Genomic DNA, 24,376 nt, shown 5'->3' on the forward strand with positions numbered 1-24,376 from the left:
AGCACGGCCCTGCTCCTCGTCTCCGTCCGTTTCCTTCTCCGTCTCTTTCGCGGCTACGCGAGGAGCTCCTCGGCCAAGCGGTTAAGCTAGCGTAGCCGGTTGCCAGTTAGCGGAGCGGCGTGCTCGTATAAAGAGTCTCCCAGTGCAGAAAACGAACCGGCGGTTAATCGTGCGCTCTCCGCCTGTCTGCGTACTTACTCTTACCACGGATGAGCAAGAAGGAGACAGAGAGGGAGGAGCGGACGCTATCCACACACGCGCGTATAGCCGCGCGCGTGTGCCCGTTCGTACGCGTCCTGCGTATCCGCTTCGCCTTTATCCCTCGCCTTCTCCGTCCCTTTGCAACGCCCTTCCTGTTTCTCTATTTTTCCACTCGCCTTCTCCTTCCCCTTCCCCTTCCCCTTCTTCTTCTTTTTCTTCCTCTTCCTCGCTTCCTCCTCCTCGACTCTTGCAACCGAGCGTGTCCTTTCCTCTCCTCTTATTTCGGGGAAACGAAATTCTCTCCGGAGAATTAAGCAGACTCGATCGGTATAGAATAGAATTTTACCGATCGAGCGAAACAACAATCGCGTCACGATTGGAACCAAAGCTATCTTCTCTCCCCCGAAAAACGAGGCTCTCGATTACAGCGGAATAATGAAAATTCGTTATTCGAATGGTATTCGATACGATAATTTTGATTCCTGGTCCCAGACCCGATATCCGAGAGCTTTTATCCCACGAGAAACGTGGGATTTTATTATGGGACGGGTTTTATCGCGTAATAACACGAGATATAGTTAATTCAAAGGCGATCGTGTTTGCCTGGACGTTAACGGCGCCTAGCAGTCGCATCTAATATGGACGGGCGCGTCGTTTAGGCCCCCGATACGCCACAGCTTTTGCGACTCTAGCACCACGAGACTTACGACGTACGATGAATAAAATTAAACCGCTTGCCACGGCTCGCTATCGCGACACCGGAATCACGCTCGTTTTCTACACCGATGCTTGTCCGACCGGCATTGTCGCGCGAAATTTATGCATCTGCGACCGCGTACGATTGCTGAGGGAGAGGGGAGGGGAAAAAAAAAAAGAAAAAAGAACGCTTTCCATTTAACGAATCGATACAAATATAAATGGAATTTCCAGTAACGAGAATCGATCTACCCAAGATCTCGAATTATTTATTTTCAGGTAAAGGAAGAAAAAAGTAATAAGAAAAATTGAGATTAAAATTTATTAACTACTTCTCGGTACGTTAAACGTTCGATTCATCGTCATTTAGATCGTATTTTCAGAATATTGTTCTCGAGTCGCAACAGCATCGTTACTCTTTCCTTCCATTCAACAAAGGGATTCGTAAAGCTGGAATTTTGAATTGAAACAAGACGAAATTTATTATATTGGCTCTCCCCTATATTTTATCCAACTCGATTCTTCAGATTAGAATTTCCAAAATATTATTTCTGCGTTGCAACAGCAGTCGTTACTCCTGTTCTGTTGTTCCATTTCACCCGTTTCACATTTACACGCGCGGCCGAACAAGAAGAAGAAGAAGAGAGTTAAAAAAAATTGGAATCGGTTTCTATCAACCGATCCGAAACTCGGAGGAGAGAGAGGCGTCCTCGAGAGACGATCGGCGTTGATCAGGCCGACCGACCATTAACCCTCCTCGGCCAACCCATTACTCTCTCAAGTTAACGACCTAATCCGATACGAGGCGACCAACTTCTCCTTCGTTCCCCGCCGTGTTTTCGAACGCGCCCGAAGAACCAGACGAACCAGATCCGCGCGAACAGTGTCTCCTCTCCTCGTTGTGAACGCTGCTTTACGCCGCGCGTGCACAAAAGCGGACCGACCGATATCTCTCCCTCTCTCCCCCCCCACTCTCGGCCGCCGAGCCAAGCCCAGCGTCCAAGGTGCGTCACGCTCGAAAATATGCGTGCCTTCCGCCTCACCCTTCGCGGATGCAGTTGCACCGCGGCCAATTCGAACCACACACGCACGCACACACGTTCGATCTCTCTCTCTCTCTCTCTTCACCAAACACACGTGGAATGCGGTTCCAGATCGATCATTTCTCGCCCTTCCTTTTCTCTTCCTTCACTCGGATCGTCCCTCTCTTTCTCTCGCGTAATATTTACTCGTTACTCTATAGGAGGAAGAGGTCTTCTTGCTTAGGAAGGGGAAGTCGGTAAACTGGGTTTTATCGGGGTGTAAGATAGTTTTAAACGGTGCAAGAAGATTAGGTAAAGAAAACGATTCCGATAGAGCGAGGAGATAATTGTATCGAGAGGAGTAAAAGTTGCCGATTTACAAAAAAAAATAAGTGAGACGAAGATGCGGTTTCATTGGGGGAATAATAGTTTTTGAGTTAAATCGAAACATCTTCCTTCCTTCCTTTCTTCTATAATAAGAAATTAAGCGAGTTAAGTTAAACAGCATACAAAATAATAATAATAATAATTCAAAAATATATCCCTCCCCAATCTAATTTTAACTGAATTTCTAGAAAAGAATAAAATCGAACATTACAATTCTTCGCGTAGAAACGTAGATGTTTAAAAAAAGGAAAAAAAAAAAAAAAATGAAAAGTCGAGGCGAGAAACGAGACACGGTGTCTAGCGGCGATTCCTTATCGACGATTCAGATAAATCGTATCTTTCCCACGTCTGTCCACGTTATCGTTGCCACGTTAGATTGTTTTCGTCCGTGTATATTTGGACACCGTTGGCAGGAAACCGTGGTGGTGTCGAGGCGAATCATAAAGAGGAAGAGCCTTGTAAAATGGATGTACGTTGCGTGTATGGCCGATGATAACGCGACACACGTACACAACAATCGTGGTTCCTCGTAACGTAGTCGCTGCTAACCGTATCTATTCTTAGACGCCACGTAAATAACGTATACGAATTTTGTGGATAAGAACGTGTGATATATATATATATATATATATACGTACGTGTAAATCCGAGAGAACATCGGTTTCGACATCACATTTCGCAACGTTCCCCTAATTTCCACGTCCCGCCAAGTTTACCCTCGTCACCCAACTCCAACATCTTCAACGCGAACCCTCGTTTTCAATCGATCCCCGGGAACGAAACACACATCCTTCGATTCGCACTTGCCTTCGATGTTATTCAACTTTTCGCACTTTTCGTGTCCACCGAGACCACGTGATCCACCAGTTTCAAGCACGTACGAACGACGCCACTTTTGAACACCAAAAATTAAAAATTCATGGGACACTCTCTCGATTATTCTTCTACCAACTACGTTCCTTCCATTCGTCGAACGACACCAAACACCGAAACTGGGAAAGAAAGAAAAATAAATAAAACGGACGGGCACTCTCTTTCTCTCTCCAACGAATGGAATATCTCACTTCTCGCTCGACTACCAAACTTTCAAAGTCCACGCGTTCCCCTCCCGAGATCTATATAATCCGACAGTTGTCGGCCGATACGTGTATCGTGGAAGCCCGTCCGGCGAACGTTGTCGAAACAAAGCCCGTTTTCCCATCTCCTGCCAGGCCTCGCGGTGTCTCATCGGCGGCGCATCTCGATACACCACGAGGATTGTTACGCGACGAGGAGTAGTGGTGGTGGTAGTGGCGGTAATAGTGGTAGTAGTACGAGAGACGTGGCAAGAACGAGGAGGAGGAGGAGGAGGACGCGTCGACGAGGAGCATCGCGGGCGACGCAAGCACCATTACCATCACGATCACGATCGGCGTGTGCATCCGACCAGCGTATGGAAAATTGGAAAAGAGGATGGAAGGAACACGTGGTGGTAGGGTGTCGTCGTCCCTCGCGCGCGGATACGCGTCGATACGGTTCCGCCGAGGCGCATCAGTCGTCCGACATCATCGACTAACTATACCGGCGTGGAACGGCGGGACGACAACGACTCGAGCTGCAGGCGATCCGGGATACAACTGCCGTGGAATACGAATTACACAGAGGGAACAGAGAGCTATGGAATAGTGGCGGGACCGAGGGGGGGACCAAAGAGAGGGGGGGGGGGAGCGGAACCGGTAGAAGAAAAGATCGATCTGCCTCCATTGGGTAACGTTTAGCCGGCGTGCTCGTCACTTTTGGTGTCTCTTCTCGTTCCCCCCTCCTCTCCCTCTCGTACACACGGACGGTGTGTGTACGCGTGGTGGTAATCGATAGAGTGTAGTCGCTTCCCTTTCTTCTCTTTTCTCTCCTCGTCTCGCCTCGTCGTCGTTTCGCTTCGCTTCGTTTCGTTTCGTTTCTTTCTTTCTTTCGTTTATTCCTTCGCGAAGAATATTCGCGTTCCTTTAACTTCGTTTCTTCTTCTCTCTCTTGTTCGATGATCGACGAGGAAGGAAAGAACGAACGATCGATTTTCGAACACCGAGGAAAAGAATATTTCTCGAGAAGGAAAGATCGCCACTATTTGTATACGTAGTAAAACTACTTTGCTTATCGAGCAAAGTATTCGGTTAGAAAGCTTGTTATTGTTTGTATAGACGGGTCGTGCTCATCGGTCGGTATCTCGCGGCGGCTCCTCGGAAACACGAGGAGCGCGGAGGAACGAATTCGACGAATTCGAGATAAATATATATATATATATATATATATGTAAACCTAAATTGACGATAGATTATCGTATCAGCGTAAATATTAACCGATTAACAACGGATTCAAAATTTTCGTTTCCAAGGAGCGTATCTCGAAGGAAGAATAGGGGGGAAATAATACTTGTTTGACTTTGAACCGAGGTGAACCGACGCTTATAATATCAATCGAAACTGTTTCCCGTCCGATACGTTTAATTCACACGCTATTTATAACGCCGATACAAAGAATTATATCGAGCGAACCGGAATTCCATTCGATCGCGATAAAAGAAACGAATTCGCTTTTTTATCGCGCGTAAAAATTCGAAAATTTTCTTTTCGAGTTATCGCCGCCAACTACGAGGAACGCGACTCTCCTTTAAAGTCACCCACTTCTTCGCGAGGAAGGAAGTGTGTCAATCCTCGATAATGAGGCCGGCACCGGACCGCGTGCCAGCAAAAATTCAGCCAAACTCGTTATTCGTGTTTCGTCTGGAATCGATGACCACCAAAGAGAGGGGGGAGGAACGATTCGAAAAATCCTTTTCGTCTCGTGCACTCGAAATTGAGGAAGGGAAGAAAATATGGTGGAAACCTATTTGTTATCCTCGGGTGAGAGACCGAGGAATTAATTAATGGGCTTGGTAATTAGGCTTAATTAGCCCGACCATTGTTGCTCGGCCGTGTTTGTAAAACAAAACAATTAGGCTCCAACGTATTATCGATGAGCGATCGATGACAGAGGAAAGAATTATTTCGTATTTATTCCAATTTTAATCTTATACCATCTCCATTCACCATCGGCCTCCTTTCTTCCTCCGTAATTATTGATCATCCGATGCTAAGAAATAAAAAGTTAAAATTCATCAAGTTTTGGAGATTGGAGATATCATTACAGTGATATCACGTTAAATCGTGAGAGAAAAAGAAAATCGTAACTCGGATTGTAAATTTTAATCGATGAATGATTTTTTTCATCTCGAATTATCGGGAAAGCTGGAACGAGTTACACGATTCTTATAAATAGCGCGGAAAGTTTGGTGGAATACGCACGGTCGATCCCGTCCTTGAGAAGCGAAATTATGCAAACTTGGAGGAAACAGAAACGCGTTCCTCCCTTTTCTCCACTCCCGTTTCTTACCCCCTCATACGTCGTCAATTTTCCTAATGTTCCCACCTATACCCTCGTTTAATTACCCTTTAACCGCGCACCCCGTTCAGATTAGATTTATAGCCGAATAACAACATCGTGGTCACACACCCTCATCCCGCCTCGTAGCTTAACCTATCTGTATCTCGTTTCGTATAAACTCGTTAGCATATCATTTACCTCGCTATTATATATATCATCTTCAAACGATAACCGATGAAAATCTCGAAAGACATTCTTGTTCGAATTCTCGATAGATTTAGAAATCGAATTGGAATTTTATTATTATTTAAGAATTTCGAGTGCATCAAATTCGAAAGCTCGCTTCTTGGATATTCGCCCTTGCGATAGTGATAAAAATTAGTCGAAGAAAAACTCGAAAGGAGACTTTCCATTCCTTCCCTGGCATCTATCGTTCGAAAAATCGAAAAGAAGGCGCGCGATCTCGGCACCGAGGATAAGAGAACGTCCACGGATCCGAAAATAATTTCTCACCGTGAAAACTCTCTTCTCTCCTCTCCGCTCTTCCCCTCCGCCCCTTACGTAACGATCTCGCATCCCGAACAATCGATCAGCCTTCTCCCTTCTCCTCTCTCCCCCTCCCTTCCTTCCGTAATCCTCTCCGACGGAGCGTCTCTCGCGAGGAACACACCGTTGGGAGGGGAGGGGAGAGGAGCAAGATCGGCGGGCAAGTATTTAATCGGCGGGCAAAGGAAGCGGCGTTCGGTCGACTCGTTAATCATTCAAAACGCGTCGTCGATCGTCGGGTCTAAACGACGGAGAGCTCGGTCGGTATAAAAGCTCGGCTAATGGGCAAACCGTTGCCTCCCCCCCTCTCCCTCCTTGTCGATCCAACGTTCTAATTCGGAATTTCCACTCGATTAGAGGGACCGTCAAATGCCATTCAACCGGCATTCTATTTCTACCGCGGCCGGACAGATAGTATTCGCGGCTCGGCGCCGCGAATAGAATAGGGAACATCGATGGGGAATCGAGATACCTTAAATAAGTTAGAAGGGTTCGTATAGCGCGGCCGATCGATAACTCCCTCCTCCTCCTCCTCCTTCCTTCCCCCAACGTTTGCGAGAAACGTTGCACACGCTGTCGAAACTTCGGCAGCGGGAATCCATTTTTGCCGTGGAGGATAGAGTCGGTGAGAGAGGGCGGGCGGGGAGCTGCGGTGGGCCACCTAAGGCGATTCGGGAGGCGATGGGTGGGGGGAGAGAGAGGAGTAGGGAGGACGTTTCGGATATATCGCGAATCTTTATCTCGCAACGATAGGGAATAACTTTAACGGTCGGAAACTTTTTTTTTTCCTTTTTTCGTCGAGTTGAAAAGTTTCTCTCTGTTTCTCTGTATTACGTATTTCCGTGTATAGGCGAGGAGGGAGTCGAAATTTTGGGTAGAGTGATGCGTGGATTGTAATTCCTCCGCGTGATAAATATTATTTATTAATCAGAAACAACGGATAAGATACATATGGTATGCATAAAATCAAAATTTAATCTCATAATCCGTAAAAATTCGATATACGAAATCGAAACGAGAATCGTACGAAAGAAATAAGGCAAAGAAAATTCGAATGACTTTTTCGTAACGTATGCATGTGTTTAAAAAATACGGAATATCGTAGGTAGAGAAGAAAGAATATATTGGAGGAAGAGGAAAGGACGTCTCCGTTCGATGTAACGGAGGGAAGAGGAGGCGATCTTTCGAAAAAAGTGGAGGGAGGGAGGAGGCGATCGTGTTTGCCGGCGTTCACCCGGAAATTTACGAACAGGGGGCAGGGGGAGAAAAAAATTTGGCAGCAAGCGGTCAGCCTCGTCCCAAATATCGAACAGCTCCGGTCGATAGCGAGACGGTTTTTCGGTTGCCAAAAGTGGTGGCGTGCGCGACACGCGAGAAAGCCTTTTTCCCCGTTCGAGCGCCGAGCCAAAAATCGTACGCCCCCCCTCTTTTCTTCCGAATTCGAGGCCGAACGTTTCTTACTCCTCGACGACGCGTATTATTTTACGAACGGAACAAGGAGAATTTCTCTCAAGAGAATTGGGAAATCAACGATCCCTCGTTTCAATAAACACTCCTTTCTTTCCTTCTCCAATTTCCTCGTTGAATTGATAAAAGCGTTCGCGCCAATTTTTCTCTCTCTCTCTCTCTTCCATTCCGTTTCTTCAAAGCAATTCTCTCGAATTTTTATCTCTCGATTAATCATATATTTCCACCCGATCTTGGGAAATCGTCGAGTTAAAAAATGGCGCGTGCACGATCGATAGGATAATCGGGAAGAGGGAATTAGCGACGACGAGGCACGGCACGAAGCCGGCGCGGCGTTTACACGTAGCGCAAGTAGCGTACCACTTTGTGCCACGACCCAGGGGTTTCCAGCAATTCCACCCTTTCTTTTCCACGCGAGAGGCCGCAACGACGCGCCGCCAAGGAATCCGAGAAACCCGTAACATCGTCCATCCCGTTCGTGTTCGAAATTCGAATTCGAAAAAAAAAAGCGACTGAGAAAAAGAAGCATCGAAGGAAAAAAATCCTATTCCTCCTTTATTTTAAGCCCACGAGGGCAGCCGCCGCCTCTTTCGTCGATTTCGATTATCGATCTCGAGAGGCGATTTGCATTCCGTGCATCATCGAGCATGCACCTCTCGTCAACGGGCGAGAGCCAGTTTTTTGCCGGTTGGAAACGGTGGCACGGTTTCATTACGGGCGCGAGCCATTTCTCGCTCCCTTACTCTTCTCTACTCCTCCTCTCTCTTTCTTCTCCTTCTTCTTCGTCCTCTTTCGAACGCGGAAGTCGGCACTCGTTCCAGAGAGGGAGAGGGGAAGGGGGAGCGAGAGAGAGAGAGACGGCTGCTTGCCCCGGATGGAGTATCCTGCGCGAACTTTGCACGGGAATACGTGAACGCGTCCACCGTGGATCGATAATCGTCGTTGCGCTGGCTACTCTCTCTCTCTCTCTCTCTGTATGTTGTGTGCCGTGCTCCCACCGCGTCGTCGTTTTTAGAGGTTTCTTTTGGGGAGCGTGAGTAGACGAGGATCGAGTTTGGAATTTTTTCGGGACGAGGGAAAGGAGAGAAAGAGAGAGAGAGAGTTGGATAATTTTGGATAATTGATTAAACATCGTATAACTGTCGGAGGACAAGTGGAAGACGTTTGAATTAGATTTTAGATTACGAGGCTGCGTAGGAATTCGCGGAGGGATCGTTGTTCCACGAAGCTGCATCCATCCGATCGGATTTCAGAGCGGCGTTCTCGATGGGAACGTGGACGTCGATTCCAACACGCATCTCTCCACTTGCCGTTTCTCTTCCAATTCCTTCGAAAATCCTCCGCTCTTCCCACGCTCCTCCTTTTCGCGATTAAAATTTCGTCGCACGCGCGCGCTCCCCTTCTCTCCTCCGAGAATTGGGGAATCGGTACGACTCGCGCGAGAAATGTTGGAGAGGAAAGATCGTTGTTGCGCGGAAAGGCGACAGCTGCCTTTGCCAGTCCTCTGATCGAACGGAAACGTTCAGACGAAGAGAGAGGGAGGGAGTGAGAGGTCGCAGCCCACGCCGGATCACTGACGTCATACCCCTTTAAAATCGGAGTCCAGGACGATTTTCTCGAGATATCTCCTCGATTCGGAGGAGGAGGAAATCGATCGTCCCCTCGTAATTGTCGGCCGACGTCGAAATCGACTCGATCGCGCCTTCGATGCCTTTGAATAATTACGCGGTTGCACAATGCCTCGCGGAGATATCTGCGTGTTCGTGTGCGCGCGTACGCGCCTCGTGTGGGAGGGGAGGGAAGGAGAAGGAGGGGGAGGTAGAGGTGTATTATAGAGAGCGTGGATCGAGTAGCTGATACGCGGAAAGCGGTGAAACAACCGAGTCCGAGTCGCCCACGTACTTAGCCGGCGGGAATCGATAAGTTGCTGAACTTCCAGGAACGGAGTCATCCGTATATATCTAGTGGACGGTTCGAAAGTGGGGGGATTCGGATGGGAGGAGGAGAGGAGAGGAGAGGAGAGGAGAGGCTGAGTAATACGTGCGGTGAATGAGGAGAGCGAGTTTCGAGTTTTGAGCGAGGTAATTTATTCCATTCTGTGTGGCGCGCGCGCGCGAGGATTGCTTATGCTCGTGGAATGCCATATGGCTTTTCCATGTAACAGGATTCGAATATTTGGACGCGGCGTATTTATAAGAGTTTCTCCTGCTCCCTCGTAATCGTTTTTTATACGTTTGTCTTGATAAAATTACGCGTTGGATTTTTATCGACTCTTCCCTTCCAAAGGGAAATCAATGAGTTTTCCTCCGCGCGCGACGATATATAATCAAGAAATTCCTCGTAATCCTCGTTCAATCTGCGTTCCAACGAAACGAAAGACAGAGAGAGAAGCATCGATAAAGCGTATTAATTCAACGAGACCGAGAGACACCTCGTCGATCGGAGGCAATGAGAGAGAGAGAGAGGGAGAAAGTGGAGGTTCCATGGTCGAAGAGTTATTATTTCAAGTTGAAGAGGGTGACGGTGCTCGAGGGAGGGGGGGAGAGCGTACAAAGAAAATGGGAGAGGGCGATTAAAGCGCCGGTCCCATTTTCTTTTCTATTCTTTTTCTGGCCGCGAATCGATTACCGAGGCTGAAAGCCACCATTCACAACGGCTCGTCCTCTCGTCCTCTCTCCCTCTCTCATTCTCCCCCTCTCGCTATCACCCGTAGTCCTTCTCCTCTTCGTCGTCTTTCGTCGTCGTCGTCGTCGTCGCCATAGTTGTCGTCGAGAGGTGATCACGAGGCGTAACGCGGACTCGTCGAACCGAGTCGTAACCGCTGTCTTCTCGAAACGAGCATAGCGGAAAGAACCCATCGATGGAAAAAGAAAAAAAAAGAAAAAGAAAAATCGAGACCCGTCACTTCCGCCCGATCCTTTTCTAACCGAATCTCGTCTTATCTTCTTGCGTCTTCGCGTCCACCAACGGTCGAAAGAAACGGTTAATAACGCGTGAGAGAGAGAGAGATAGAGAGAGAACGACGAGGGAATTTCCGCATAATTCTCGTTTGTGCTCCTTCGAGTATCATAGCTTCCACTCTTTTAAACGTAGCACACTTAAAGAATTATTTCTCTTTTTTCCCTCTCTCTCTCTCTCTCTCTTATGCTACTTTCTTTTGCTTCTCGTCTTCCTGTTAATTTTTTCCTCTCCTCTCTCTCTCTCTCTCTCTCTCTCTCTCGCCTCGTTTAATTATATGAAGCGTGACTCAACACGTGGGAGGTGCGACAAGAGGGGAAACAACGACGAGAGAAGGATCGTTCTCTCTCTCTCGAAGCTCGAGGAGGGTGGCGTACCTCTCTTTCTCCTCCCCTCCCCTTTTTCACGATTTTTCCTCCGATTTTTTTCCCCGCGATCGAGCGAGCGAGTGGAAGAACGCGAATACACGCCGGTGCGGCGCTTAATTTGAAGCAACGAAAAACAACGCGAGGAAAAAACGATGGTATACGGAGAAGAGAGAGAGAGAGAGAGAGAGATAAAGGGATGAAATGCAAAATATTTACCGCGCGATATTTTGCAGAAAACGCGCGACAATGAAAACGTACACCAACCCCCCCTCTCTCCAATCGATCCACTTCGAATCACGGATATCTCCATTACCGAAAGGGGTGACGGTGATGGAGGGTGGTTTCTCTAAATTCTTGAACACTCCGTGCCCGTTTATTAATGCCCGCTCGCAATAAAACAGTCGAGTGAGCGCAGATTTCGAAGGTAAATATTAATATGCAGATTCGTTGGGAACATATATATATATTCGATATTAAATAAATTTACGTATACGAAGCGTATAGCCTCCTCCTCCTCCTTCTTCTCCTTCTCTTCCTCTCTCCCTTCTCCTCCCTCCCCTCCCTCCAGCTAACTCTTCGTACGCGTTTTGCTATTTGTACAACTTATATATAAATCACTTGCACGATTTGTGCGCGTACACCTGTTGTCATCGGCGTCGGATAAACAAATTAAACAAACGTAAATGTTCGTACGTTTGCAATTACGCGATACATTCTCTCCCGCAGCGACACACAACATCGACGCCTATAAAAATCCCTGTTATTCCCCGTGTACTCCATTCCGTGTGTATTTCACGCTGCGTGTGCCACGCGAAGCGGCGTAAATTCGCGTATTATCCTCCCCTCTTAATCCATAAACAATCGTTCGGAGGAATAAATTTCGGTTTTATCGGCGGATCGCACCTGTCGCGATCGGGAAACATCTTCGAGAGTACGAGGTATTTCTCGTACACCAGTCTTATCTTTCGTCTTTCTTTCTTCGATAATTCGATAAACTGAAACTGTTTTTTAAATGTGACAAAAAGAAATAAGATCGATCCTTGAACTGGTTAAGAATTATCTTTCGTATAAATTTACTTTCGAAGAATCTTCAAATTCGAAATATTTGTCAGCGAATCTCGCGATTAATAAATAAATAAATATTTAAGCGCGATGGAAGAATTCTTTTTTTCCTTTTTTTCTTTTACGACAGAACTGTAATTTCTTATTTTTTTCCCTCTTTTTCAATCGTTTAACGACGAAGCGAATAAATCGATTCGAAACTAGCTACGGATCGAGAATCTTTTTTTATTAAATGGAGAAAATACGACGTACGGCTCGGGGATTCGCGCGGGGGATTTCAGAGATCCGAGGGTCAACGGTACAAGTACGATATAGGCGAAAGGTTTCCCGCGATTTAACGGACGTTGTACGGTAGTCTCTGTACGTACGACGAGGATGACAGTTTTCAGCCAAGAATAGCATTGTCCCGCAGCTTTCATCGGAAGCATCTTAAGCACGAGTGACGGACAACCGGTCGTTCGAAGCCACGCGTACAGCTTGGAGAGAGATCAGCCACGCATACACGCTCGATAAATCTTGTTTGGCACAGCTATCGGGTTTTGCTAATAATTTTTAACTTATACGATACGCCTCGTCCGTTCCTCCGTAAAAATCGCGGAAACGCGTAGCTAGAGAAACAGGCAACAGTTATCGACGAATTTAGGACGTGTGGAATACGATCGAAATCGTGTATACGATGCGCATTCCTTGTTTTTCGCGCTACGAAGAAATGAATCGTTGCGCAGCATGGATAGAATTTTCGGTAAGAAGAGGTTACGATAAACTGTAGCGATCGATACGCGACAGCTCGCATGGTAAGTCAGAGTGGTCGCGCAGTGACTCAGACGCCGTAAGTGGAAATTCACTGGCATGCGCGAAGCGTGTTCGACCGAATTAGGAGCATCGTACGAGCTCGACAACGAGAGAGCGCGGCCTTTCCTCCTTTTTTCCACTGAAATCATATACCGGTTTATATCGCTGCCTTCCTTCCCGTATTGCGAAGAACAGGCACGCGTTCCTCTTCTTTCCTTTGCCTTTCCCCGAATCTCCAGAATGGTGACGGAAAATTTTGTGCAAACCCATCGTTCAATTATAAAGATAATTCCAAGTAATTTCAATCTATAAACATCCTACTGGATTCGTTCATCCAAATAATGGAACATTTCGAGTTTTAAAAAAACTTTCGAATTAACAAATCTGTCCAATCATCGATCGTTCGAAGAAACAAACAACATTCGAGAAGTTCGTTTTCCGTGCAGCATTCAGGTGCCCTGTTACGTGCGAGATGCTCGATGGCGAGCAAACCGAAGAAGCCGCGTGGCGGAGAGGGGAGGCGGAGGCGCGGCAGAGAATCGCCGGCATCGCGGTTTCCTTATCTCTCCACCGACAGAAGGGATATCGTGGATCTGGCGGCGATCGAGGTTAAGTCGGACTTTCCATCACCGGCGTTCGAGTCATCGCGGCGATGTTTCTCGAGCTTTGCCCACGGTTCTCTGTCTACGCCCCCCTCCCCGTCTTCGCACAACTCTCCCACGACGATCTTCGATTTGACCAAGGTGGGCTGCTCTCTCTCTCTCGCTCGCTCTCGAGGATCTCGATCGCGCAATAAAAAGGTTAATTACTCGCGAGAGACGGTGATTCCAGAACGATGTAAAACTCGATATAAATAGAATTAAGCATAATTTTTCCATACTTTATCAATCTTTAGAATCGAGTTGTATATATACACGAATACATTAATATTAATTTATTCTATAAATGTTAAAGATGCAATTACTTTGGAAATTCCGTTATCCGTTCTTGCTGCAATTTTCCTGCATCCCATTGTACGTTCCAATAACTGTCGATATTTCGTCTCGTTGTTAGATAAGACTCGGCAAGAATTTTTGATCAATTTTCGATGATAACCAGAATCGCGTATATATCTTCTAAATTTAATTTCCTTTTTTTTTTCTTTTTGGTAAAACTTAAACTCGTTATCTCATCGCGTTAAGACTTTTATATAAGAATTATGAAATGGATCGTAACCGAGTGGTGGACTGTTCGAACCGAGCGATCGTTCGATCCGGTTAATCGTTAAACGATTCAGATCGAGATTAATGACGTTCCATATATTAGATATACACTCAGAGAGAAATGGACGCTTTTGCCGTCGTGCAAGGTTTAAGAGGCTTTAACGGGAATTAAATAGGTGGCAACGAGGTGCGATACAGCGAATGGTTCATTGAAGCGCTTGCATGGTAAACGGTTAAGGCGAAGCCGTGGCAACTATTTGGCTTGTAAACACGCTTAACTGGCAAATAACCCTCGTAAAAGTACTCGCGTGAAATCTTGAAGGGAAAAAAGATTAATAGAGAACGATCAACATTTTTCTGTTACGCCAAAGATCTCTCGAGACAAATTTGAAAAATATACATATACGTGTTTCTCTTACGATTAATCGAACATCTGAAATTATAGAAAATTATAGATACGGATCTTATCTTATCGAAGTTTATAGAAGAATTATATTTCGATGAGGTTGAAAGAAAAATGAGATTTCTAAATAAACGAATCTCGAATACCGAAGGAATTATTCGTAAACGACGTTTTCGAATTGTCGTTTCTTGCTCGTAAAAAAAAAACGAGCGTTTATTTCTCTCTCTCTCTCTCTCGAAACGGATACCAGTTATTAAGATTCTTCGACGACGTTTTACGAACTCCACAGCCAGCCACGCGAGATGTAATTCCGAATCCTGTGAATCCGGTTAATTTCTCTTAATCAGGGAGAAGAATATTGGTCCGGGTGTTGAATATTCAAATATTCGTTTCTCATTTTTCCTCCTTTCCTTTTCTCATTCTTTCCTACGTTTACAAAGATTCCCTGGAGGGGAATCTTTTGCCAGATCGTGGCCCGGTTCTGGTTCAGGGTCGATGGACAGAGATCGTGATCGTGGATCGGCCACTTTCGAAGGAAACACAAGGAGAAAGGAGAGCACGGATTATCAACCAAGAATTCTACCCACGAGTTTTAGGATTAAAAAATTTGTCTCACCGATCTCGAATCGATGAGACAGCGTCTCACACGATAATAATTTATATACATGTATATATTCTCTACGTCGAAGTGGGCTCGGCTCTTCTATTCCATTCGACTCATTTCTCGCTCCTTTAAAAAAGTATATATATATCGACCGAATCGAGTAATTGGAATTAAAAAAAAAGAAAGAAAAAAAAGAAAAAAATCGGAGAGGATATTTCCACGATATTCGTTACGTTTTCGTATCGATCGACGGATACGTCACGTAGGCAGCGTTTCGCGCAGCTGATGTCAGCGAGCAGGCGTGACGTCAACGCTCGTTATCTCGACCAGTGTAACGATTGTTGGCTGGAACGATCCTCGAGCACCGGGAGAGAGGAGGGGAGAGAGGAGGGGGGGAAAGAATCGTCGTCGAAGAAAAACCCGAGCTCCGTGCGTGTGAGCTAAATTCGAGCTTGTATTTCGCTCCGCGGTAAAAAACCGTGCTCTCCCCTCCCCTCCCTGCCGCCGAACAACGGCCAAGCGTTGTCCGCGTACTTTCTCGTCGCCTCTCTCTGCCTCTCTCTCCGTAATCGTGGAACGATAATGGAAACACCTTATTTGCATACAAATGCGCGCAAGCCCTCCGCGTTTGACGGACTTCCCGCGTGGATTCACCGATTAATCCAGGGCATGTCCATTCTTAGAAACTCTCGAATGTCTGAATCCAATGATGTATATGTATGGTATACATGGTGTTGTCGATGATACGATGATGTTACGTTGGTGATGGGAAAGTTATCGGGTATTAGAAAGTTGGCGTTGCTTTTCAAACGGTTGGCTCACCTGGAAACCTGTATATTGTAATATTACAGTACAGGTGGTCACCTCGACGAGCCGAGTTGAATACCTTCCTTCCTTCCTTCCTTCTCGACCGATCCTTCGCACTGATCGTACGTTTCTATCCATTCGAGCGGGCGATCGATGAGAATCGATCGAGATAAGATTAACGATACGAGCTACGTAAGACCGCTAATGGGGAAAGAGATAACGGAAGTGTACGCGTGCACGGATCTTCCTTCTTCCTCCTCCTCCTTCTCCTTCGATCGAGCATTCGATTGCGAAATGGTGGTAGCGTGTACAGAGATAGGAATGCAGGAATTCAGAAATAGGGATTGATACCGAGGAGAGAGAAAGAGAGAGTTTCCAGTTCGTGGGAGTTGCGGATACAGGGTGTTTCACGTGACTGGGCACGGCTCTCTAAGGTAGGGAGAAGGATAAAATTAAGTTAAACGGTTTCGAATAATTCTCGGCGTGAAAACATTATATTCTTATATATCGATCAACTTCGGTTCTTGGATCCTTTTTTTCCATCCAACATTTTATTATCTCTCTCGTCGCCGTTTAAAGAAAACGTTGCACGCCAATTAGAAGAATGGAGAAACAAGACAACTCTCTCTCTCTCTCCCTTATGCCTGCTGGTAAATACCGCGAGCGCACGCGAGAGAGCGGCTACGCGATTATTATACCGTTGCAAGTTTTCTTGCCAACGCGGAATGCAGATATTCGAAAGATTACACGGCCGCGCCGCGAAACGGGGCTTTCCCGCCGCGACGGAGTTTCCGCCATCGTTCGAGCGAGGGGGAAACGAAAGCGATGGGGGCGCGTCAAGTTGTTCGTGAATTTTAGATTCGCGCCGCGACTACGCGACCCGCCACCACCTTCGATCCGTCGCCATTACTTCGCTTTCCAGCCGCGTTTCGCAATCGTCGTTAAAAGGTTCTTAGCATCGTCGAAACGATCGGTGTTACGCCGTTCGCGTTGCGTCATCGTGATCGACGACGTTACACGCGATCGTGCGCGAGAGAGAGAGAGAGAGAGAAGTATGTGTGTGTGTTTACTGTCGAGTCCATAACGATCATTTTGAATAACCGAGCGATTTCGTTTCGAGCAGAGGGCACGAGTGGATAGTCTGCGTGGATTTATCGTAGGATTACGCATGTATCCTATCCACGAGAAGAATTTAGCACGAAATCGAATCGATAGTACGATCTTTCATTTGATGAATGTTTCAACCGAGAGGAAATTCGAAGCTGTTTGTAAAACGGGAAAGGAAAAAATTTCACGGAAGACGTGTGTGTGTGTACGAATGATGAGGAGGAATCTCATCGTGATTTCTCGTACAGAATAATGATGTGCTTATTTATTGTTGTTGGACGAAGTTCAGAGCGATAATTTTCGAATTTTTCAGACCGATTTTAAGGAAATTGTAGAGGAAGGAAAAGATATATATATATGTGATAAAAAAATCTCGTGGTTCGTCATGGGATAGCCCGATTAAATCGTTATGACTAATCTCGAAATTGTTTACTTACAACGATACGAAATTGGCAAATTGTTCCGGGTTATGGTCGAATTGTATTAGGCGCAAAGGATCGTGCATACGTAGCAATTAATTTATTACCGCTCGTCTTTGATCTTCCAAGCATTTAACCCTTGCTGCTCGTCGATTATGCTCAAAGATAACGGTTATGGGTGTTGCGACTATCTCTCGATCTCGTCAATCACGCTCGATTTTCCCGCGGGATAAATTAGAAAAATTAAAAAAGGAAATATATAACCGGAAGGAAGAAATTTCACCGAGACGAATCCACTTTCCAATTATATTTAAACGTTTCGCCAATATTATTATTATTATTATTATTTCGTATTCACCTGCGATTGTCTTATCGTTATCGAGAAAAATATTACACGCTTTCTCGCGACATCGTATTAATTGCATTGATCATTTATTCGGTCATGGATGGATACGAAGGTAGCGAACGCATTGAATGCATCGCAGCGTAAACTAGAAACACGAACGCACGTCGGCGTGTGTTATAACCAGCTCTGGACGTCGTGCGTCATCGGTTCTCTTCGTGGCACCGCGAAAAGGTCACCGGCGAGAGAGCATGTGTAAAGACGTGTCGGGTCTCTCCCCGTATCCGTCCACGTATAAGCGATTACGAGAGCGGTGTATGGAGCTAAACTGCAGCTGCACTTAAGCCCCCGTCGTCTCCCCATCTTGCATTTCCGCATTGTCCGCCATTCTTTCCGCCGCTCTTTTCCCTCTTTCCTTCCTTCCTTTCTTTCTTTCTTTTTTCTCCCTCCCTCTCTCTCTCTCTCCTCTCCCCTTTTTTCGCCGCGATCGCCGATTTCTCGCCTCGCGGCCCATTGTTACGAGATACGTCTCGCCCCGATTTCCTGAATGAATTTCCACCCACCGTGCGTTATTCGACGAATATTCATCGGTTTTCCGCCTCTTCAACCTGGTGGAAAAGGAAAAAATTCACCGAGTCTCGAGATTATTTTTTCTTCTTTTTTAAAAGGGAGAAGGAAGAGGATTCCAAAAAGGATTACGTTACAACAATCGAATATTCGGGTTCAGCGTGTTCAGGAATGAAAATAATCTCGAGTAAATCGGAAATTATATTCGTTTTTGGATGCGAGTGATGAAAACGATTGGTCGATATTAAGATACGAGTTGTTGCACCGTTTCGCGAAACGTTGTTACGATATCGCGTAATTTTCCCCGGGGTTTACGAGCAACACGAGAAATCGAGAAGTTACGTTAAATCGAGACAGGGCAAGTTGTTCGAAACTCGGAATATTTACGCCCGTATTTCTCTAGGTAGGGGATGCTTTGAGTTTACAGAGTTTGATTGACCGCTATTTGTCGGTCAATGGAACGGAGATATGAATGACGCGACTCGAACAAACGTGCGTGTATATATATACAACGAATGTTATCGGTGAAAAAAAAAAGAAGAAGAAGAAAAAGTATCCTTGGACTTTTGCTCAACGTTAAATATTTTCGTCACCATGAACACGATGGTGGGAGGCAGGATGGCGAGCTGTGTAAATAAAACTATCGGTATCGATTCATTCCGGGGAAAATTTATGTTGCGAGAAAATTCGACGTGACGTTTGTTTACGCGTGGATGAGTCCACTTCGCGTTCGAAGAAATGGCGGCGGCGGCGGCTTCCACTTAGCCGGCGTGCTGTATCGAAAAGCGTAGGATCTCCGACGAGGCGCGATAAGAGCGAGAGAAGAGAGACACCGGTTGACCGGATAATAGCGTGGAACGAACGTCGCGCTAACCAGCTGACGTTTCGAAGGAATCGTAAGGTGGCGCGTGGAAAAAGAGAGCGAAAGGAGGAGAGAAGAAGGGGCCTACGGGATGGGGAAGGCGTGGAAAGAGGAGCGTGGAGAGAAGGAAAGAGAAAGCGTCTGAAACGGCGAGGAACGGCAGATGTAAACGAGAAGCTTTTACCTTTAATGGATTCGCCCCGGGGCCATCGAGATCTTCGGGGTTGAAAATACTCGGCGGTAACGAAGTTTCGTAACGAGCGGCGGCGGCGGCGGCGGCGCTAGTCGCGCACACTCGACTGCGCCAATTTAAATTCGAATTGCAGTCGCCGATCGAAAGCCGTATTAAAAGTTGTTTTCGACGGCATGAATCTTCTCCCCCCCGGCTCGATCCTTGCCAACCGACGCTAAAAATGTAAAGGCAGCCTGCCTGTACTCTACCGCGTGTATATCCGAGAAACGCGCGGCGCGATCGAAATCGTAACCGATCCAAAAATATGCACGCCGCTGCTTTGTCTCTCATCGCGCCACACGGCCACGCTAATTGATCGCGCGTCGCAATTCCGAACCGCTAAACGAAAGTAACGATTCGTTGAAGATTCGAGTCGGATATAGGATTGACGCGAGGAGAATTCTCGGCCGAATCTTTCAACCGTATCTCCGTCCGATCGAATTATATTTTATAGCTGGATAGTCGGGATAACCTCGAGAAACTTGACGATTATAGCATCGAGCGAGTTTACCAGCGTCAAAGCGACAGCCGGCGCGAAAACAACGTACCCGATCAATTAACGAAACAATACGTATAACGCGATTATCGTCATCCAGCCTCTCCCGTGCCGACAGACACCGTGCGCGCTCAAAGCGCATCCGCTCGTCTCACCGTGTATAACAAGCGTATATCTCACGTACACCACATCCCCAGTAGTGAATACGTACCAACGGCGGAACAGTCGATGAGAAAAGCGCGCGTGAACACGCACGCGCGCGCGCGTTTTCTGGCAGCGGTTCGTTTTACACGCGTCGCCGTGACGACGACGATAACACCGTAACACCGACACTGTGCACCACCACTGTCGTAACAACAACACACGGACGCGCACAAGCGTGCACGAGTGGAGAAGGAACGGAGGGAGAACACACCTGACCGTGATCGCGGTTCCGATCGTTCTAACGACACCACTTTTCTTCGTTTCTTCCCTTCTCCGAGAGAGAAGAACTCGGCAGCACGGAACTACGACACGACGACGACTACCACTACCACCTCCACCACCACCACCACCACCACTACTACTACATTATCGCACGTGTAACGAGAATAGTATCGATGGAGCCGCGATGCAACCCACTCGAGGTAGGTGGGAGAGGAGGGGAGAGGACAGGCAACGGAGGATTAAGAAAACCGTGGCGCTCGCGATTAAACGCGCTGTACAAGGAAGTATAATAATTGCGTAGGTACCGAGCGACGTTAATGGAACGTCTTGCCAGCGGCTGTAGCGCGATCCAAGGGACAGCGTGTAATAAACGTGTACGGTTTCTCGTTCCCTCCTCTCTCTTCGTCTCCCTGCACCTTGCATCCTCTCCACTCTCCCTCTCTTTCTCGCACTCCTTTTCTCTCTTTCCGTCACCGATCTCTCATTCCTTCTCCTTCTCCTTCTTCTTCTTCTTCTTCTGCTCCTTGTCCTTCTCGCTCTCGGAGATACACAGACGGCGCGATCATCGCGTCATCCTCGTCTATCTCGCACACGTTGGTCGCGCACACAACACCGCACTTCCTCTCGGTTGCACTCACTCGCAGGCGGTGTACACACACGCACACACGCACACACACACGAACGCGACACGTAGTACGGTTAAAAGGCGCAGAGACGAGAAATCGGTTGCGACTGGATTCCACGAGGCGGCCAACAGGCCACAAAACTTGGCCGAGGCTCAAAAGAATCGTCTTCTCCTCTTATTCGTCTCTCTCTCTCTCACTCTTTCTCTTTTGGTCAGTGGCGATCGTGCGTCGCGGTCCTCGTAGCGTTCTCTCTCTTCGTTCCCTTCGACCGAGGAGAGGATCTTCGTTCGACGCGAACACCTTTCCTGCCTTTTTTCTTCTCTCTCTCGCTCTCTCTTCGTCTTTCCTTCTTCTTTTATCGCGTTTCCTCCTCCGACCGATTCTTCCTCGCCCCCAAACCCCTGACTCCACTTTTGCATTCCGCGTCGCCGAATTACCGCTTAAGGCTGCTCCTCTCCACGCTGGAGAAATATCTCGGGGGGGAGAGGGGAGAGGAGAGCGAGGAGGAGGAGAGGGAAAGGACGTGGCCGGTGACGATCGTCGCTCGTTGGACGCAGAGGAGGATCGACTCGATTTAAAATCAACGAAATCCTAGGGTCGAAGATGTTAATTATAATAAACGATAATTCCTCTTAATTGCTCGTTAACGCTTGTAAATGTTCGACCATAACGCTTTGCAGTGAATTATGATTGACGTTCTCTTATGGATAAGTTTTTTCCTTTTTTTCTTTCTTTTTTTTTTTTCTTCTTTTCTTCTTTTTTTTTTTTTTTATAGGCGAGGTAAACAGTACTTAACGTTAAGTGCGTTTTTAATTATTCGTTATTTAACAAATTCGTGATACAAAGTATCAAGAAAATATAATTTGTTGCGTCTCGATTCTGAAAATGCTTTACCAGGCTGAGTGGCGCCTGTAATTAAAAAATTAATTCAGTGGTTATATTTTTCTCATTTTCCTACAATTATTTGTCACGTCTCTATTACTTTTTTCCACAAATAATATTCGATAATATGAACTCTCTCTCTCTCTCTCTCTCTCTCTCTCGGAGAAACGGGATTACGATATTACACGTGGATCGATCTAATAAAATTATGAGGTAGAAAGTTATTCTCGAGAAGATAATCATATAAATAAGCTTTATTTCCTCTGTAAACGATCGTTGCACGTTTCTAACCGTTAAAATATTTGTATCCGCTACTTTATTATATACCTTGAAAATAAACGAATTGATCTCGAATTAAGAATACAGTTATTCCCCTCTCCCCCCTCTCTCTCTCTCTCTCTCTCTACACATACAAACGCGATAAAACGTTTTTAAAGCAATACTAAAAAGAGACGAATATATATATATTCGCAAATGAATATTCATCCGACAAGCGAAACATTTGAGAAAATCGTGGCCCGTGTAACTAGAAACGTGAAAAACGGTGCAAAAATGCACGGCCACGCGAGCTTCGGGCTAACTGTATGTTAATGCGTGAAACTTGCTCGAAATATAAGAGGTGAATCGGCGGTTTAATTTCCCGCGCCCGGTTACCCGTAATTCCGCCCGTAAAAAGTTGAAAATCAAAATTTAAGCCGACTATTTAACGCGAGCCGCTCTTAACCGCCAACGATATCTCGCGCGACGAATATTCAGACGATTTTGTTCCTTCTCTCTTCCCGCAACGGACTCGAACGAAAAAAAAAAAAAATACCGTCGTTTTTACATTGTGACGATAATGTTTGTCGCACAATTTGCCGGCAATATTACGAATACGATAATTTGCATCATAAATTATCGACTTTTTCACGATGAATCATGATCACCGTGTATAAGAACGTACGTGTTATTGCGTATCGTCTGGATTTCAAGCCTCCGTGAAATCAACAACGGAATCATCCTATCCACGTATCCAGTACACGATCGAGGGACAAAAATGACGGAGGGAAGAGCGTGGCCTGTATTCCCCGTGGAAACGAACGAAATAAAAACGGAATTTATCGTGAACAGGCGCGCAATTAAAAGGCACTCGTAACTCGCGTCCGCCTGGCGCGTTACTGTAATTTTCGCTTATCGATGGGCCGCGAACAGGTTTGAAAATAAACGAGAAAGAATCGGAACGCGCCGCGCTAAGTAAACAATCGCGCGTATCCGAAATTATCGTGCCGGTGCCCACTTTCAACGCGCTTCGAAAATCGATGTTTCATCCAGTTTTCGAACGTTAACGATAACGGGGATATTTACGCGGTGATGTTTTGAAATTCGCGCGCTTTTTATCGCCGCCCCCCTTTCCCGTTCTTCGTCGCGCGAATTGAAACTAAATTGAAAAATTCCGCGAGCAACGGAAACGAGAGAGAGAGAGAGAAATGTTAATCCTTTCGGGTCGGTCGAATACGAAATCGATACGTACGTTAAATTAAATAAATACACCTCGATGCGAAACGATTATTATCGTATTCTATAAAATTGGAAAACAATGGAAAGCGCGCAGAAATTAAATAATATTTATCGAGTCGAGCCTAATACCCTTCCTCCTTTCTTCGTAATAGATGCGCCCACCGACGCTCATTTCGAAGCAGCAATGTTTTCACGCTACGAAGCTATAAAAACCCGCGCGTGCATGTGCTCGAATCTGGATTTTCCCCTCGCGTACCCGCCAGCCTAGGGAGGCGGAAAATTATCCCTGGAAACTTCTCAACCGTTGTTTTTCCCTCCCTCTTTCCCGCCACCATCTAATTTTCTCCCACCCTATCTACGTCCACCCTTTGCCAACCCTTGATCCTAGAACCTCGTCGTAACGTGACTATGTAACGCGCGCCGTACGTGATCGCGGCGTTTAAAAAACTTACCGATTTTGGATCTCGATGAACCTTAGCAGGGTGAACGATAATAACCCCCCCCCCCTCCCTCGATTTTACAACGTTCAACCACCGTTTTATTATACCGTTATTTTTTTCTTCTTCTATTTTTTTTTTCTCCCCTACTCTTTTCTCCTATTATGCGACGTGTAATTTCGACTAATCTATCGATCGGTTAATGAAGAGACACGAGTAGTAAGGTCGGTAAAAAGGTTGATTAAAAGGAAATGGAATCGTTTCAAATCATCGATCTAACGTTTAAACATTTAAATAATTGAACGTGTTGCGCGCAGATACGATCGTTTTTATCCTTAACGTACACACTATTCATTCGCATCCGTGGATTACGCGGATATCGTTCGCTTGTATCGATCACTTGTGCTACTTTCAATACGTGCATAATTCCTAATGAAAAATTCGTCGAAACGCAGTTTTCTCTCTCTTTAAGCCGGGATAGATAGAGAGAGAGAGAGAGAGAGATTTTCCCTAAGCGAAGAAGAAGGGTCAGGAGGATGGAAAATTATCCCTGGAAAGCCCCCCTCCTTCC

The 24,376-nt window shown here is 46.3% G+C and overlaps 1 protein-coding gene across 23 annotated transcripts in view; it reads right to left on the minus strand.

Moving 5' to 3' along the window:
• LOC551071 (bromodomain adjacent to zinc finger domain protein 2B) overlaps window positions 1-24,376 on the minus strand; it is a 139,081-nt gene that overhangs the window by 74,563 nt on the left and 40,142 nt on the right. Inside the window, exon 1 of one of the 23 annotated variants that reach the window (XM_026445668.1) lies at window positions 20,149-20,469. The exons of 21 other annotated variants lie outside the window; for them this stretch is intronic. The gene's annotated coding sequence lies outside the window, so the exon portion shown is untranslated. Of the gene's footprint in view, window positions 1-2,944; window positions 3,892-20,148; window positions 20,470-24,376 lie in introns of those variants that run through there. One more of the 23 variants, XM_026445667.1, reaches the window with a different exon arrangement.

Source organism: Apis mellifera, linkage group LG1, assembly GCF_003254395.2.
Source record: "Apis mellifera strain DH4 linkage group LG1, Amel_HAv3.1, whole genome shotgun sequence".
Taxonomy (NCBI): Eukaryota; Metazoa; Arthropoda; class Insecta; order Hymenoptera; family Apidae; genus Apis; species Apis mellifera.